General features: G+C 37.9%; 1 protein-coding gene across 4 annotated transcripts in view; it reads left to right on the top strand.

The window, feature by feature from the left end:
• Window positions 1–18,890, top strand: part of ADD3 (adducin 3) — a 127,063-nt gene that overhangs the window by 62,909 nt on the left and 45,264 nt on the right. The window contains exon 1 of one of the 4 annotated variants that reach the window (XM_024555647.3): window positions 6,394–6,513. The exons of the other annotated variants lie outside the window; for them this stretch is intronic. The gene's annotated coding sequence lies outside the window, so the exon portion shown is untranslated. Of the gene's footprint in view, window positions 1–6,393; window positions 6,514–18,890 lie in introns of those variants that run through there. 4 annotated transcript variants of the gene reach the window in all.

The following is an 18,890-nucleotide window of genomic DNA, read 5'->3' as shown; positions in this document are numbered from 1 at the left end:
CAGGCTGGTACTCAATCCACTGAGCCACACCAGGCAGAGCAGCTTTTCTTTTTATCCAGAAGAAAACCTGTTTGAACTCTAACCATATTTCACTTATCCCTAACTTTGCCTTTTTTGTAATTGCTTTTTCTTTAAATCTTGGGTTACTTCTTTTAACAAATAACCATCTATCAAATTCTAAATAAGCCAAGGACATCATTCATTTATCATCCATAATACTTTTTGAACGTGCTCTGTACTAGGTAGTTCCTGAGAAGTCCTGTTCTCTAGTTGCTCACACCAGTGAACAGACAGTTGGGAGTCAATGTGTCATCAGTGCTGTGTTGGAGTTAAGCCAGAGGACTGTGGGATTTGAGGCTTTAAACTTCAGGGTGGAGGCTTTCCTTCACAAATCCATCTTGTAAGGGAGGCAAAACCAGGGTATTCCTAAATAGGAAATTACAGAATGTGGCCAGAGATGCCCACAGACAAGAGTTGCATTTCACCAGCTTGGTGAGGCTCTCATCTTCTGGAGCATGAGCACCAGGGACAGCATTTTTATCATGGAATTACCCATATTGTATTGTCACTTCCAAGAACAATTATTTGGGAAGGAAAAAGCCATGAAAGAGTAAGAGCTGCCCTTCAGCACTCCTGTGTTTCTGTGACCCCCTCCGACTTAGTTTTTGTAACTCCAGGATGGCAGACTGTTCTGTGATGATTGCTCCTATAGAGAACACACACACCTCTTACCACCGCAGCTTTGGTCTGTGTTTGATCCAGGCCTTTTTTCTCCCCTTGAGATTGCTCCCTCTCTTGTACTGTTCGGAAGCCCCACAACTATCTGTTTTTTTGTTTTACTTTGTTTTGTTTTTTTAACCCAGAGCCTCTCCACACTGCATAAAATTAGCCTGATATGAAAATCACTTGTGATGAAAAATCAGTTCTCTACTTTTTATCTCCATTGTCATTAGTTGTATGACCTATTTGTTTAACCTTTTGGGATCTCAGTATTCTTTTCTATGAAAGGAGCATAACAGCACTGTGTGATAGGGTTGTTGCGGGTGGTCCACGGGAAAGTATATAAAAGCAGTGTGCCTTATTCCAGCGGAACTTCAGCTGCGTAGCAGCAGTCACGTCAATGCGAACACAGAAGTTTGCACACAGTTGGCTTTCAATCTCTTTTTGTTTTCATGCTTTTTAATATGCCCTATGATCATCTCCCTGCCCCTATTTTTCTGACACTTTGTTTTCCTTTCTGGTGAGTGTTCAGCTATAGTTTTTTTGTGTGGTTTTTTTTGCCTCCTACTTTGATTGGAACTGAATACCCATTACCTAGGCATATCCATTCAGCAGACATGGGTGGTTTCCACAGTGCTAGGCATGGAATACAGAGGTGCTCCCGTTTAAGCAGGAGAAACCCATGGAAACAGCCAGCCGGTATGAGGAGCTCTGGAATGCTGTTGTTTAAAGCATTATGGAGACACAGATGAAGGAGCTTGAAATTTTTTCAGAGTAGATCAGGAAAGTAGGTTACATTTGAATTCTGGGCCTTGAATTCTCACTTTGTGGATAAAAGGAAGATCTTGCTATGCAATGGGAGCCATTTATAAAAAGATGGGTGAAGATAAAAGTATATAGATTGTAAATAGTCTCTACGAAGTCAAAAGTCTGTGCTTTCCTCCTTTACCTCCCCAGTTCTGTCATAGTAGAAAGGCAAACAGAAAACAAGTAGCCCTTTTTTTAAGATGTAAAAAGCTGCTTGTCTCAGTAGTGAGTAAAGAATTCTGCTTTATTTGCTTTTTGCTGTTACTTTCTTTGCACGTACAAAATGAGTAAGGACAGCACAGAACCTTGGAAGCAGTGCGTGAATGCACATATTCTTGAACTGTGCCTTGTACTACCGGTTTTCCCTCCGCTTCCTATGTTCCCTCCCTTTGATCACTTACTACATGCCAGGCACTTTGCAGTGGTTATCTCTTTTAATCCACACAGCTTTATGAGTTCAGATTTTCTTGTTTTTTACAGATGAGAACACCGAGAGTCAAAGGAGTTTTAGAAACCAAAACCAAAAAAACTTGTTTAAGATGCATGGCCTGTAAGTGGGAGAGCTCGTCCTCGGAGCCAGCATTATCTCCAAAGCCTCAGTTCTTTTCATCGTAAAATGAAGTGCAGAGCTGCTGCCTAAGAGCCGTAGACTAGGCCCAGCCAATAAATTACTGACCGTTGGATCACTGGTACAGGCAGCCAAACTTTCTAAGTTGCATTTCCTTCACCTGAGAAGTAGAGTAATTGGAAAAGATGAGGCTACACTTCCTTTTAACTTTATGGTTTCTTCTTAGGCTCCTCCATCTATTTTGTTCATGTCTGATCATTTTGTGCAACCAAGTATAAGTTACTTGATGTAGAGGAGAATGTTCTAATGCACGGGTGGCAAAAGCATAACTGTTTGGAGTTGTTTTAAATCCAACTTTTAAGATCAAAATAATATTGCCTCTGGGGAAGTGGGAGAGGGGATTGCCTGGGAAGAGGCGTGAGAGAACTTTTCTGTGGTGAAGGTGATGTTCTATGCATATATCTTGATAGGAATTGGGGCTACACAAGTGTACATTTCCACATTCATTGTATATAAATTTTATATCGAAAGAAAAAAAGCCATAAATAAACACAGTACAGTGTTAATGTACTATACTTCTTTTTTTAAAGATTTTATTTATTTTGAGAGAGAGAGAAAGAGAGGGAGAGAAACGGCAGTGTGTGGTTGCCTCTCACACGCCCCCTATTGGCCCGCAACCCAGGCATGTGCACTGACTGGGAATCGAACCAGTGACCCTTTGGTTCACAGGCCCGCCGCGTTCAATCCACTGAGCTACATGTACCAGCCAGGGCTATACTTATTTTATATACAATGTTAATGATAGACTCTAGATAGTACTTACATGGTTTGGTTCTTACTAAAATTCTTTCCAATTTGCTGGATATGTAAAGTTTTTAATAATAAATAAATACACATATAAAATTATTACTGTAATAAATTGTCACCGAGAAAATCGCTTTTAAAATGAGTCGACTTTTTTGTATCGACAACCTTCCTGCTCTTGAAGGGTCTTCGTTAATGCCACCCCAGCCTCTAGTTAGACTGTCACGAGTTTAAGTGACCTAATTTAAATATCTCAGAGACACCTTTTCTTTCCTCAGCCAGCCTGTAGGCTGGGAGGTTTCCTTGAATATTCAAGCTAGTCTGAATGTCCCCCAGAACTGAGGCTTGCCAAGCAGAGCTCATCCCTGTGGCTGTTTGAGTCACAGACAGTCACAATTCTAGAAGTTGGTGTCACCATCAGCCAAAGATGTAACTCTTCTCTCCTCCTCCTTCCATTCCAAATATACCCTTGCTCAGATGATGTTAAGAAAGTAGCCTTTTTTTGGTTTTGTGCTTTGTTTTTAGTCTGTCACACATTTGAGATGTCTTGGATTTCTTTAGCAAATCACACTGGGTGCTTTCACAGCACTTTAGCTGCAGACAGTTTCTCACTGTGCTGCTTTGAGTTCTGGCACTTGAGAGCATCTTCATTCTGAAGCTTATAGAATGTTGCTCTTACATTTGGAGCAATTTACCTTTTCTTCACTGGTTAAGCCCCGAACTCTTGTACAGCAAAAGGGTCAGCAATGAATTACGTTAGATCAATAAATTCAATTATGGGATACTTGTATATATAAAAAAAAACAGTAGATAGCCAAAATGTGTTTTGAGTTATTTCATTTTAAAAATGTCATTTTTCACCCTGGCTCAGTGGATTGAGTGCTGGCCTGCAAAGCAAAGGATCACTGGTTTGATTCCCAGTCAGGGCACGTGCCTGGGTTGTGGGCCAGGTCCCCAGCTGGGGGCCCACAAGAGGTAACCACACATTGATGTTTTCCCTCTCTCTTTCTCCTATCCTTCTCCTGTCTCTAAAAATAATAAATAAATAAATAAAATCCTTTTTTAAAAAGTCATTTTTCTCTAGTTTCCATAGCAATAATTACTTACAAGTTATTCTACATACTGAAAACAAGTTACATATTGAATGTTGAGACTACAACAACAAAATGGCATTTTATAATTTAAATGCAACACGAATTTGAAATAAAATTGGAGTTGGCGGGCAGGAAGAAAAGGGGATAGAATACTTCTTGAGTTGTACCTGAGCCATACTATAGGTGTTAAGCCTCTAGCACTCAGTAAAAGAGTACGTTATGTAAAATCCACAAAACTGATGAGGAGAAGGAGAAATTTGATTGCTTGAGTGTTACCCTAAAAGATTGGTTCTGTAAATTTACATGAATCCCTGAAACAGGCAGGTGTATATGAGTTCCAAATGATGTCTGAACTAACCAAGAAAAACCTGCCTTTCTGCAGGACTGTGGTGAAAGCGTTGGTTCCCAACAACTTTCAGGTTTATAAGGATTTGTTTTAAGGGTCTAACCACACATTGGGCAAGCAACTATGTAGTCCAAAAGTATTGGCTGGACTTAACGTACTAGGGGCATGTGGATTCCTAAGAATGTCACACCTGGTCTGTGCCAATAAATCAGAGTGTCTATTCTTGATACTAAATCTGATGTCATTGGCAGATTTTTCCTCTTTATTAGAAGGGTGATATTCAGAAGAGAGAATATTTTTTTCATGTATTTTGCTCTTTCTGTGATTTGGGGTGTTTTATGGGTTTTTTTTCTTTTTTAAGCTATGAAATATTACTGGCAAGTCCCAAGAAAACTAGATCTGGATTTCATTTTGTCTCTTCAACTCTGTGTGATCTTGTGCACATTCCTGACATGTTACAAACAGCTTGTGTCTCTGAATGTGCAGTATCAATTTTCAGTGGTGAAAGCCCCAAAAGGAAACAGGCTGATTCTTCCATGCACAAACAGCTGGGCAGTTGTGGATGGAATTAATTGCTGATATATATTGGCTGTGTTTTTCTTCTCTTGTCATTTCCTTTGCAGCTGCGAAAGTGAAGTTTGACTTGAAAACAGACATTTCCAGCAGTGCAAATCCAAAAAGTATCAAGATGGGATTCTTCAAATATAATATCTAACACTGCTACCTCCGAGTTGTTCAGTTTGGGGAAGAGCAAACACATGATTTATAATTACACATATGGTTGAAAAGTAATTAAATCAGGCACTTGAACAATGAAAGGAGTATTTTGGAATGGGTCGGTTTATCTTACAGTAAGAGTGACCTCATAATTCAACGAAACGCTAGATCAGTCAGCATCCCCTCCCTAGGATCCTGAAAGAGAGTGTTCTAGGCTCTCTCTCAAAATATCAGAATGGTCAATACTCCAGACTGATTTATTGTTCCGGTGTGAGGGAGTAGCTGTTGGTGAGGGTAATGTAACATGCGTCACTAAAAATAACATTTTCCTGGTTTTTCCCCAAAGCCTTTCTATTGTTTGTTTTAAATTCCATGTAAATTATTACATAGCTTATTTTTTTTTACATGCTTGGGTATTTTGCTGAGAAACATTTTTATTTCATGAGTTATAGGAGTTCAATTAAAAGTTACTGTTGGTTGTGTTTCTGAATGTGCATATTCAGAAAGTAGTATTGAGTTAATCACTTTGAATAATAATCAGATGTTTGGTAACAGTTTTGATAACTGATAAATCATTTTAGACACCAATTAAAGATTGTAGACATCCTACTGAGTATCTTCTCTGGAAATAAATTTTTAAAAAATTAAATCAGAAATTATTGATTTCTCATGAATTTATTTTAAAAAGTGGGTGATCACAAATTTTTTTCAAAGTATAATATGCATGTTAGTGATTTTGATCAAAATAGTTGATGTGTTCATTTCAATATTCTACCAAAGTCCACAAATCAAATCCCTTATTTTTGAAGGCAATTTTTGCTTAGTTAGTTGATAAGAAAATGATTTCATTGTCTCCAATTGCCAGGAGAACTAGAGCACTGATAGAGAAGGGTAAGTAATGCTTATGTTCATGTTCAAGTCCCCTATTTTGGCAAATGGGCCAAAGTAAAGTTCTAGAGTGAACAGTGTTGCCAACACCTTGAGATAATGTAGAAGCTGCTGTTGCTAAACTTAGAAGTTGGTGTGGTTGGACTTCCTTTATAGTAGTTCCCTTCCACCTAACATTCTATTCTGTTGATTGAGCTCTATGACCTACCTTGCATTTTATCTTTACTTTCTTCAAAAAAAAAAAAAAAAAAAGAGTCTGTATTTCATTTCATGGCAGGAAAGCTGATCTACAAACAGAAACTTTCCCCCCGTTTCTTTAAGGAGGATTAACCAATTAATTTTGACTCAGAGGCCCTGAAAAATGTTGTGGCAATATTAACTTGCAGTTTGCTCTCACTGCAGTCTGCCTGGGTGTGTTGTTTCCCCCAGAGTGGGCTCCACCCTGCTCTAACCGCACTGACTGTGGATATCTCGCTGTTTAAAACAAAGTTCATTTTTAGGGCAGCATTGCATCAGAATTGCCACACAGAAACCAGCTTAAGAAATGTACAGCAGCTTCAATTTTTTTTGTAAGTAATGGATTGTCTATTGTAATACTGATTGCACACAGCTTAGGGGGAAGCATAGATAAGATAGATGGTTAATTTTGTGCCAGGTGCTAGTAACATGCAATATTCTTCTTGGGGAGGAGCCTGTGGCTTTATCACTCAACTTAATTTTTTTCCTATTCACTTGTCTGCTCTTTTTTTTTTTGAAGCAAGTTACTGAATTTTTTTTTTTATTATTGCATTGGGGGTGACTTTGTTTAAATTAAGGAAAATATTGGTAGTCTCCTAAATGTGCTAATTATTTAACATAAAAATATTCGAAGTTGTGTTTTGCACTGAATCTATTGGACCCATTAATAGCATAATCTGGCAGGACTGTATTTCGAGACATCATGGCATGAACTTTGTGTGTAAGAGTGGGTTCATTGAATGAAAAAAAGGCAGCATCTAAAGAGCCTTTATTTCTGTCATAATGATGCTTTGTCCTGTTGCTGTTGGGTATTTGTCAGAAGAGTTGGGGAAGGTTGCAGCGCAAAGTTCTGTTCCATGCCTTGTCTGTGCCTCTGTGTTCTTCCTAGAGTTTGTGACGTGAATGGTAAGTTGAACTACAGGAGAATTATTATTATTCAGTGAGGCCTGTGGTCAGCACATTTTTCTTTGCAAATGGGGTCTGACTTTTTTCCCCCTCGTGTATTGGGGTTCTTGTTTATAGCTGGGTTTTAAATGCCTGTGAAGTGTTTGATTATGCACTGACCAATTGGGCATGTTGAGAGGCTGTGCTTTGTGATGTCTGAACTGACTGTTTTCTTCCTTTCGTGCGTGTTGTTCATTGTGTACTTTTTGTGGGGTAGACACACCCATTCCATACAAGAAAGTTGAACCACTTGCCCCAGATGAAATCAGAGCTGAATGTTGAAATTGGTAGATTTCAATAAAGTTTGCAGGAGTGACATTGTGTCATCTGTCTTGGACTTAGACTTCTTAGCATTTCCTTGCCTCACCTTCCTCTTTGTAACTTCGTAGTAATTGTGTTTAGCAATTTTCTAACATCATAAGGATGGGAGAATAAAGTCAAGTCATTGTATCATAGAAAAAAGCACTAGCCTGGGAATCAAGAGGCTATTTCTTTGGACACTATAGTTTCTTCACCTGTAAAATTAGGAATTGGGTTAGTGCTTTAAGGTCTCTTCCAGCTTAAAATACCCTTATATTCTTTGTAAAGACACATGCCTATTCCAGAAACACTAAAAGGAATATATTAGAATTGAGAGGAAATGTTTAGATACTAACATAGTATCATTCTTATAAATGACATGAAAACTAAAGCTTTGCTTTAAATAAATTATGTATGTATATCAGAAATATTGGAAATTTACTCTTTTATATCTGAGCAGTACAATTAGCTACGTAAATCATCTCCTCAACAAGGAAATCATTTTCAAGTTGAAACTAGGTGAACCTCTTGTCACAAGAGTTGTGTAGAAATTTCATTAAACATCTCCTTTAGTCAATGTACAATTATTAGTTGTGTCACCTTCGGTAAGTGGCTTTGAAACTTTTCCTTGTCCCTGGCCAAGTAGCTCGGTCAGAGCATCATCCTGATCTGACAGAGTTGTGGGTTTGATCCCTCGTCAGGGCACATACAAGAACAGCCATGTGGAACAATAAATCAGTGCTTCCCTCGCTCTCAGCAAATTAAAAAACAAAACTTTTTTCAATGTATTTCGCATCACGACCCAATATATACACCACATGCACACCACTTAATCTCTGGAGTAAATTTCTCTGATAGCACAGAAAATACTACTACTTTCTGTTCTATTTTATTTTTTTAAATGTTGATCTCCATCCACTGAGCTAGATGATTTCTACTGTCCCTTTGAACTGCAAGAGAATACAGTTACTCTTAGACGTTTACAGTTGCTCTAGAGCAAAGTTTGCCAGCCAGTTTGTTGCTAAATATTGATATTAGAAGATTTTTCTAAATAGACTTTATTTGTAGCTTTTATAGAAAGTCAGCAGTTAATATCCCCAGTAATATACTTATTTTTTTCTTATAATGATTATGTAATATAAAGAAAATGGGGTGAATTTTTTTCACCAAGCTTTATAGAACTGTCCCCAAATCCCCTCTGTTTACTCTGGTATGCTATACAAATTTTATATTGTTTATGCTGACTGTATTAGTGAAAAACTAAGACACGTTCCATGACCAAAAACGTTGGGAAGTCTTTTCTGGGGAATTAGATATAATGTGTCATGTAGATTAAATGTAAAATACCAATTACCCTTACTAGACCCCATCTTTATCCTCCTCACCAGTTTTTCCAAGGCTGTACAGAAGTTCCCTTCTCTGCTTTAATATACTTCTGAAAAGTGTTACTTTTATAACTTAAAAACGCACGTGGTAAAAATATGAACAGTACAAAGGGCATATAACAAAATGTCTCTTTCCTGCCCTTATTCCTGAGCCCCACTCGGTGGGGGGAAGTTTCTTCATTTCCCCAGAAAATTCCTATGAATATGAGTGACATTTTTTTAAAGCCAAAAAAATTATACTATGCATACTATTATGTATCCACCTCATTCTTGCATATCATTCTTTTTAATGGCTACATAGTACTTCATTATATAGCTAGATATACTATAATTTATTCATAACATCTTTTATTCATAGCATAACATCTTTTGATATCTGGATTATTTCCCAGTTTTTCCCTTTCTCCCCTATCAGATATATTTATGCTATTAGTCTTCTCTTTTACCTCCGCTTTGGGACAGAACCCAGAACCCAGGTGCTACAGGAAAGGGATGATAGTACTGTGTGGAAATGGAAAAAACCCTCACCAATTTCTCCTCCTCTAGAACATCACAGGGAAGCCTCTACTGTCCCAGCCATCCACGAGTAGGTAAGAACTGCCCTGGGAGTCATTTTTCAGCAGATTAATGAGGTTAATGTTGGGTTCAAAGTTCAGAAACTTGAGTGTGAGACTATGGGCAGATCACCTCCCTGCCTTGTTCCTCAGTTACGCCATCAATAAAACGAAAGGTTGGAAGAGATGAGTTTTAATGTTCCTTCCAACTGTAATATTTGCCTAGTATTTTTGTTGGAGTATTGATTTAAGCTATATAACCTAAATTATATGAAATTTCTGTTATTTAAATTGAAAACATCTTTAGTATATTGTGTGGTCTGTAATTTATTTGACCCACCATATGGCCTAAGCTATTTGAAAGTTTAAGGATATCAAAAAAGGGAAGTTGAACATTAGACTATATTTTACATAAACTCTCTTTTTTTACAATTTCAAAAGCATAAAACCCATTCCAGAGATAAAAGCAAATTTTTTTTAATCAAGCTTGAATACTTGAGGAAGAGATTCCAAGTGAGGTGATGTTTGTTTTTAAAATGGATCCTTGCAATTTTCAGCGAATCTAACCATTCAAAGCTAATCCTAAGGGCTTTGAAACTTGGCTTCAGCCCCCTTGTTTAAATTGTTTTTACATTCTAGCCCTCTAATCCATCTTCTTGTTTCACTGAATGCTAAAACTGATATTGCTTGACATAGCTAAAGTTTTCTGATTTGGTGCTGAGGAAGCAGCCTTAGAGGTGAACTGTACACTATTACCCTGCCAGCAAAGTTATCAAGTTTCACAGCAAAGTTATAAAGTAACAGAAGCAGGACCCTTTGCTGCATCACACATGGGTTGTTTAGCATTGCCTGTTTCACAGTTTTATTCTTGTAATTCTGTCAAATGACAGCTGACCTGAAAGCAAAATGGTTTAAGAACTTCGCCATTTGATTTGTGTATTTTCAACAGGAAGATAGACATTATCTTGATCTGGAGGTAGAGAGTCTGTGTGTATTTGTGGACTGGTTACCCTAGCTTCTTGGCAGAAAGCTCGGCATACTTTGAATAAGTATACTTTTCTAAAACCTGAGCTATGTCTTATTATCCGAGTAATGTTAGATAATTATACTACTGGTGTTCCATTTTAATTTTTGTATCAGTTGACATAGGGCGCAGTTTATTAAAATGTATTGAAGGCCTTCTAGGACCCAAGCACTGCATTAAATGGTGGGACTACCTAGATGACACAGACAGCCTCATTGGCATCTACTGAAGTGACAGCTGTTCTCATTTCTTTCACTGTTGGAGTTTTCTGATACCCACTGGTAAGGGGAATTGGACAGAGAAACTTCTTCAAGTTTGAGTCTGAAAATTGATGAGAACAAAGCATGTTTTCATTACTTAAAAAGGGGGCCTTCATGTCTTGTTAGGGCTCTGTCAATTGCTGTGCAGGCACCTCCTTCTGTATGTGGGTCTGTTAGTAACACTGGTTGCTCACTGATCAAATTCTAAATGAAATAAAGTTGCGATGCTTGGACTAATTGAGCCTCAATTTTAGCCTACTAAAGTATATCTGAGATATAAAAACCTGTTGCAGTTATTGTACCTCAGATACCTTAATGACTTAAATGATCGCTTGTATAAATGATTGCTTGTATGAAATGAACCTTGAACATGGTCACAGTATGTCTTGATGACACATCCTGATACCTTCTTTGTCAAGTTACCCCATCCATTGTGGTGTTTATGACTGAGGAAATTTACTATAGTTAGAAATATACAGGATATTGCTGCCTACAGGATGTTGAACACACTTTGTATAAAACATTTTAAATCATTTTAGAAAAACCATCCTGTGATGATAGCAAAATCAGTCAAAGAGATTGTACTTTGAGCAGAAGAAAAAAGCCGTCTGAACAAGGGAGAGAGAAGAAAAGTTTAGTCATTATTCTGGTCTGTAATGCAGTCCCAGAAGGGACTGGTGTTTCTCCTTCAGAGCCCACCCAGCCTCTGGCCAGGGCCCTGTGACGCACAGTGGGAACTCACTTCCTACCAGGAAACGCTGTTTTTCAAGGTATTATCTTGTGGAGACAACCACAGTGAACAATAGGCTATTAATGCATTAGAACAACAAGTGTCATAACTAAGCCAATATTTGCCTTGTTTTGAGTGTTACACTAAAAAAAAGACTTTGGCTGGGCTTCAGAATACATTTGTGCACTTGACATCAGTAACTGCTGGACATAAAAGCCATGACAGTTAAAAAGAACAAAGAAGAAAAAGTGTTTTAATAATGGTGATGGACTTTTGCAGGTTTACTGTATTCACTTCCTGTCCACAGACAGGAATAAATTTAATAATTTCAAATATATCTTTCAGGTTTGAAAAATGTCTGTCTAAAAGTCTGTTTTGAATTTTGGAAGCCACAGCAAGAAACTGACATAAAGAAAAGAAGCCTCTAGTCCAAGTTCTTTTATGAAATGTTAAACCCTCTTATGAGATATATCACCTTCAGTTTTGGATATTTATATTTAAAATAATTTGATAATACTGCTTATTTGGGGACTGACAGCTTTTTAAAAGCTGTTACTTTTAATAATGATTAGGAAGAAGAAAATTCTTTTTAAGGGGTAGTCAGTGAATATCAAGTCATTACTATAATTATGTGATAAGAGTACAGTAACCTTTCAGAGCTGGAAGGTAAACCTGGACTCGGTCATCTGGTCAAATCACCTCATTTTATACACGAAGAATTTCAGACTTCAGCTGTTCACTGAAATCATTCTTCTAGTCTCTTCATTCCAAACTCTGTTCATTAGCAGCCCTCAACAGTTCTTGGCAATCTCCCATTTTTCTTTTACTCGGCAGTTGTCATGAACCAGCTTTTACTGCCAGTTATCTTTCCATGTGGTCATGTTCTAGTTCTCTCATTGATTGAACTGGGAAGTCATCAAGGGCAGGGTCTAGACCCGTGCTTTATATTTCTGTATATCCTTTACTTAGTAGCTAATGTAGTGTTTGCTGATTGATTGAACTGTAGTTTGCAGGGTTAAGATGACATTTTTGTAATATTTGTAACTGGTCTCAAAGCACAGCACTAAGTATAGATTTTTTTTAAATTGCCTTTTTTATACCTTTATACTTTTTTGTGATTACTTTTCAGTCAGTTTAAGACATTTTATATGCCAATCACAATGTCATTTCCTCAGCCCTCTTGGATACCTGGTCATTCTGATCAACCCATGATTGGCCCAGTTTTCAAGGGCTGCTGTAGGTTCCCTGCCTTAGTTTTTCTGATATGGGTAGAGAATGATATATGAGTCAATAGCCCTGCTTACCTCGCTCAGTTTAATAAACCCTTATTGAGTAACTTTAAGTGGACAGTGGAGAAAGGAAAAAGATGTTGACCCAGTGCCCGGAGCAGATACACATACTCAAATAATGTAAAAGCAACACAAACTGTGACGAAGTGCTTTGGGTACACCAAGGGGGAAACAACGGCTAATTCTGACGGAGGACATTGGGGAAGCCATAATGGCAGGACATGGCTTTTGAATTAAGACCATCAAGTGCGGGTTCAGATATGGATGGATGAAGATGATGAGAAGGGAAGACAGCCCAAGTGTGTCAGAAATATGGTGAGCAAAGTCAGGGAAATGCCCTTTGTTTGGGAAAGTCACCGTTTTCCTCTATGTCTGTGGAAGATAGTCTCGAAACCTTTTTCATCCTGTTTTTAGATCCTGAATTTTAGAAACCCCTAGGCTGATTCTTAAGTATTTTCACTTTTAAGATGGGGCTCTAGTATGCTCTTTCTTTTCTTTTGAGGGAGGAACTAAGAAAATGGTATTGTGGTATATTACAGTAGGTAGCCTTGCACTTCTCCCTTGTAATCATGAACCCCAAAGGTTCTGGTACCCATACTACATTTTAGATGTTTGAAAAACACTTCCCTGCATTACAACTCTGTAGAACCCATTCCTGACAATAGAGATCAAAAGTAGACACAAAATATTTACCAAACTCTGGAGAGCTACTTAAGTTACTAAGCTCCATGAAGATTGCTTTTTATTTGACAATAAAATACTTGATGTAGGCTTTACGTCCAGCTAAATAAACACTGTAGAGCTAAGCTGTGAGTATAGTCTCTGTGAGCCTCAGAAAAACAAGAATCCTACTGCAAGCCGGGACTTAAAATATAACAAGCAATTTAAATGGACCCTTCGGGCATGTGTGAGTGGGCACAAAGAGCTGAGTCATGTAGTGTACTCTCTCTAGTGAATTACCACGAAAGCTTGAAAGAGAAGCATTCTTATTACTTTTTTTAAGATTTTAATTTATTTATTTTTAGAGACAGGGGGAGGGAGGGAGAAAGAGAAGGAGAGAAACATCGATGTGAGAGAGAAACATCGGTCGGTTGCCTCTTGTACGCACAGCCTGACCCGGGAGGAACCTGCAACCCAGGCATGTGCCCTGACCTGGAATTGAACTAGCAACCTTTCACTTTGTGGTACGACGCCAGCCAACTGAGCCATAATGGTCAGTGCAGCATTCTCGTTATTTAAAAATGGTATAAATGGCCCTGAAGTCTTATGAAAACACATTTTAAAAAAATCTGTTTTATGTGTTGTTAACCCTGAATACATTCCTACCAACCCCTTAAAATAAAGAAATCAGAGCTTGAGTCATTACGTGCTTTTTCATAAAAGTTAACATATTATTTAATGTACTTTAGTTTCTGAAATTACTTTATTGCCAAAACCTTTAGTTAAAGGAATTGTTAAATTCAGTTTATGTTTTAAATCTTTTTATACAATGACAGATCATATGCTACTCTAGGTAATGCGAAAGACCTGAGTAAGATAAATTGAGGGACCTGGGCAAGTCATATTTTCTTTTGGCACCTGTTTCCTCATTTGGAGAAATGAGGGGGTAGGACTGCATATAATAATATTTTATATCCTATTAATCTCTAACACCTTTAAACTTTAAAGGTGCTATTCCTCTTTTGGTTCTCAATTAGGTAATATTAGGGAAGGCAGTATTTATTTCTAAAGAACTGACTTTGATTCTGCATAGATGTGCTATCCATATTGTTATGATGGTAAAATGCCTCCTAAGATAAGTATTATTGGGATGGAAATTCCATTGGAATGGAATGTTCCATTGGAACAGTATGTGTATTAGTTTCCTAAGGCTATCAGAGCAAAGTAACAGTAACAGGGTAACAGTGCATGTATTTGTTTCCTAGGGCTATCATCATCAAGTACCACAAAATGAGAGACTGAAAAACAACAGAGACTTCCTCTCTTACAGTTCTCGAAGCCTAAAGTTAAAGCTCAGCGTGTCAGCGGGGTTGGTTTCTTCTGAGGGCTCTGAGGGAAAATCTGTGTTGTGCGTCTCTTCTAGCTTCCAGGAGCTGCCAGCAATCCTGGTGTCCTAGGCTTACGGGTCCATCAGTTCGCTATGTGCATCCATCATCACATGGCTTTTTCCCATGTGTCCGTCTCCTCTGTGGCCACGTGTCCACATCTCTCTCGCTTTTCTCTTATAAAGACACTAGTCATTGTGCAATATTTAGGTCCTCTCTGAATCTAGTATGACCTCATCTTAATGCGATTACCAATTAAGACTATTTTCAAGTAAGATCATATTCTGAGGTAATGACAGATTTTAGGGGACGCTTTTAACACAGTACAGTGTATAATAGTGAACTATAGATCCAAAGATGATTCATTTCAAAAAGCTAGTTTCACGAAAGTGGGTTTTGGGGGCTGTTTTTTGTTAGTTTGTTTGTTTGTTTTTACCAAAATAGATTTCCAAGGTTGATAAATATCTCTTTTCATGGACTTCCACTTAAAACTATTATCAGTTTTTCTAAAATGGCAGGTAATATTTTTAAAAGTGACTTCCAAGTACTATTTTCTGTGCTTTAGTAAGTTGCATTTTTCATGGCTCAATATGAGACTTTCCAGGGGGGAGGGAGGGACAGATGAGGTTGTGATGATCTTGAAATCCTCTTTACTAGCTAAAATCTGAAGGTAGGAACTCCTTCAAACCAAACTTCTTTGCAGTAACGATGTATTGAATTACCTACAGCTTTTGAATTGACTTTTACAGACGCATTTTACAAGTTATAGCCATAAAAGCCAAGCATCTTTAACTGGAATACCTGAAATAGGAGAGCAAGATGAACTCGAGACTTACTTGAACCCTGTTTTCTTTAACATTTTATTGGTATATATTTGTAGTTTTTAATATAAGGAATGTTACCTAATATTTTTTGTGCCCTCCCAGCCTCCCTCCTGTCACACTTGTCACTATGACCACATTTGGGACAGGCCTATTGGAAGCATGGTCTACAGAGACAAATCAATTTTCTAGGTTGGCCTTTTGGGTGAACATTTAATTTTGCAAAACTCAACTCATTTTTACTAGTGAGCTTTGGAGGATTGTTTGCATATTTTCAGAATTAGGGACCAGAATTTCTTGAGTTCAAAAATCCTTGAGAAATAGATAGATGTAAGATTGGAATTTCAGGGAGTTAAATTTTCTGTATTACTTGTATTCTGATATTCACTTTGGCATGTTTCCCAGGTTTCTAGAGTAGATATGCAGTAACATGTAAAGTGAATTTGACCTCAAACATTACTCTCAAGAAAATGTCAAAAGCAAGGGCTTTAAATTTTCATGCTCAGTGCTGGACAAATAATTAAATTGACTGTAGTTCATGAAGTACGTGAGAATAATGTTTCTTTAAAAAAAAAAAAAGAAAAGATTTTTGCCCAGAAGGACTATGTAGCAAGTACTAAAGAAGCAAAGCCATAATGTGCCTCCAGAAATTGAGAGCAATGAATCTTTCTTTAAAAATCATAATCTCCAGTGATTCCATTTGTTGAAACCTCTCATTTATCATGAGTTGTCAAGTTCTGCATAGTTTCCTGGATCTCAATTTTTTAAAATTTCACTGATACCAGGGGACTTAATAACAGAAACTAAAGGTCTGAGAGGCACATTTGAATAATCAATCCACTTGTCTTTGTCAACTTTCTCTCAGGGAAAAAAAAGTTCCTCCTTTTGTTTTTTCTCCAACTATTTCCAAAAACTCTATGTTGTAGACAAATGATGACCGAGGGAATATATATACAGCATTCATCATATTTTGTAGAAAGGTGGGTAAAGGCACCAAGACATGTGTTTTTTGATTCTGCAAGATATGTGAAGGATTGCCTCTCTGGGTGATTGTTTTGCTTATCACTTACAAGACTCTATGAGGTCTGTAAGTCCAGTCATTGTTATATAACGAGAACAGTTTGTGGGACATTGCAGTAACCTGGCAGCCGAGAAGAGTGGACTGGAATGTGCATACGTGAGCAATGAAGACTTCACTGTACTAGTCAGTGGGGGCGATAGATGTCATTGAGTGAGCACGTGTACTGTGTGGCCGTCACATTCAAATGACTGAGAAAGTAGAGCAACAAATCCACATCAGATTTTATGTTAAGCTTGAACATTCCTCCACGGAAACTATTTAGATGATTCAGAAGGCTTTCGAGGATGATGCAATGAATGCGGTGCAAATAAAAGTGTGGCACAAACACTTCAAAGATGGTCGAGATTCTGTTGAAAGTGATCCACGTTCTGGAAGGCCTGCAGCAAGCAGAGCACCTGAGAATGTTGAATGTGTTCGGGTTGCAAACAACAAAGATCGGCAACTGACAGTGTGAGAACTAGAAACTGATCTGGGGATTCCAAAAACTACTGAGTCTGATATTTTGATGCAGGATCTTGGCATGAAATGTATCGTGGTGAAATTCATTCCGCAAAATTTGTTCCGTGATTTCTCCTACCAGAGCAGAATAACATTGTGCTGCAGTTGCTAAAGACTTGATTCAAACTGCTACCAACAAACCAGATTTCCTCAAGAAGGTCATAACCAGAGATGAATTGTGGGTCTACGGCTCTGATCCAGAAATGAAGGCCCAGTCGTCCCAATGGAAGTTGCATGGTTCTCCACGCCCAAAGAAGGCACAGCAAAGTCACAGCAAGATCAAGACCATGTTAACTGTGTTTTTTGATTGGGAAGGTGTTGTCCATCACTAGTACCGCCTCTCCAGGCCAAACAATTAATAAGAAGTACTACCTCAATGTTCTCTGTAGATTGATAAATGCAGTATGACCAAGGGCCACACCTATGGGCAGCTCGTGATTGGCAGTTTTGTCACAACAATGCACCCACCCATGCATCATGTCTCTTGTGGAGTTTTTTGATGAAACATCAAATCAACCAGGTAATTCAGCACCCCCTACAGCCCATATTTGATGTCCTGCAACTTCTGGCTGTTCCCCAAACTAAAATCATCATTTAAAGGGAAGGAATTTCAGACTGCCAATGAGATTCGGGAAAATACGACCAGCAGCTGATGGTGATTCCAACAAGGGATTTTGCAAAGTGTTTTCAAAAGTGGAAGAGACACTGGGAGAACTGTGTGGGGTCCCAAAGTGCCTACTTTAAAGGGGACTGAGGTGTCATTGTCCTGTGTACAATGTTTCTTGTATGTCGTATCTTTTTCAATAAATGTGTCTGTTGTGCATAGTACATGGCTGGATACTTTCTGGACAGGCCTCATGTGTTAGTTTATTGAAAAATCAGTTTCATATTTGCTTTGCCAAATGATTCGTGTTGGGAACAATTTGAGCTAAATCTAGATCATGATTGAGTTTGGACTTTAGAAAATAGCTTTCCTCTGAACATTTTGTACGTTTTCAAGTTTGTAACTTTGCCCCTTGCATGGCCATTATCATTGGTAAATTTTTAGTGATTTTTTTTTCAAGATACCAGTGAATATTATTTCTACTCCTACCAATGTCTAAGCAAGTAACTGTCTCTCTTCTCCCCAACACCTACTCTTCAAACACAGAAGTCCAGCTTGCTATTCCTTGCAACAGGTAATGCAGATCACTAAAATATTCTTTATCAGTCATTGGTACTTTAGTGAGAAAGACGTTAGATTCATCCTCTGCTTTCTCCAGCAGTGAATGCCTTTAGTCTTTGGATCACCCTGCTGAATGCTGATCTAGCAAACACCTGCTTGAAATTTTTATACTTATTAGTTGGTTTGAAGGTTGTGGGTTATTGCCAAGCTGATTGAAATGTTTGTACTTATTGTTCTGCACTTACATTTTGAACAATGTATATATATATATATATATATATATATATATATATATATATTATGTTATATCAAATTACTACCATGTTCCAGTTGTACAAGTACAGGATGTATTTTTCATGTTTGCTAAAAAAGTTTACCTTTTTGTTAAAATATATTTTATTGATTATACTATTACAGTTGTCCCACTTTTCCCCCCTTTTATTCCCCTCCGCCCTGCACCCCCCCTCCCACCCGCATTGCTCCCCTTAGTTCATGTCCATGGGTCATAGATATAAGTTCTTCCGCTTCTACATTTCCTATTCTAACCTCCCCCTGTCTATTCTGTGCCTACCATTTATGCTTCTTACTCCTCGTACCTTTTCCTCCTTTCTC

The sequence above is a fragment of the Desmodus rotundus genome, chromosome 4 (assembly GCF_022682495.2).
Source record: "Desmodus rotundus isolate HL8 chromosome 4, HLdesRot8A.1, whole genome shotgun sequence".
Taxonomy (NCBI): Eukaryota; Metazoa; Chordata; class Mammalia; order Chiroptera; family Phyllostomidae; genus Desmodus; species Desmodus rotundus.
The sequence above is the reverse complement of the archived record's forward strand: the minus strand, read 5'-3'. Positions and strand labels throughout refer to the sequence as shown.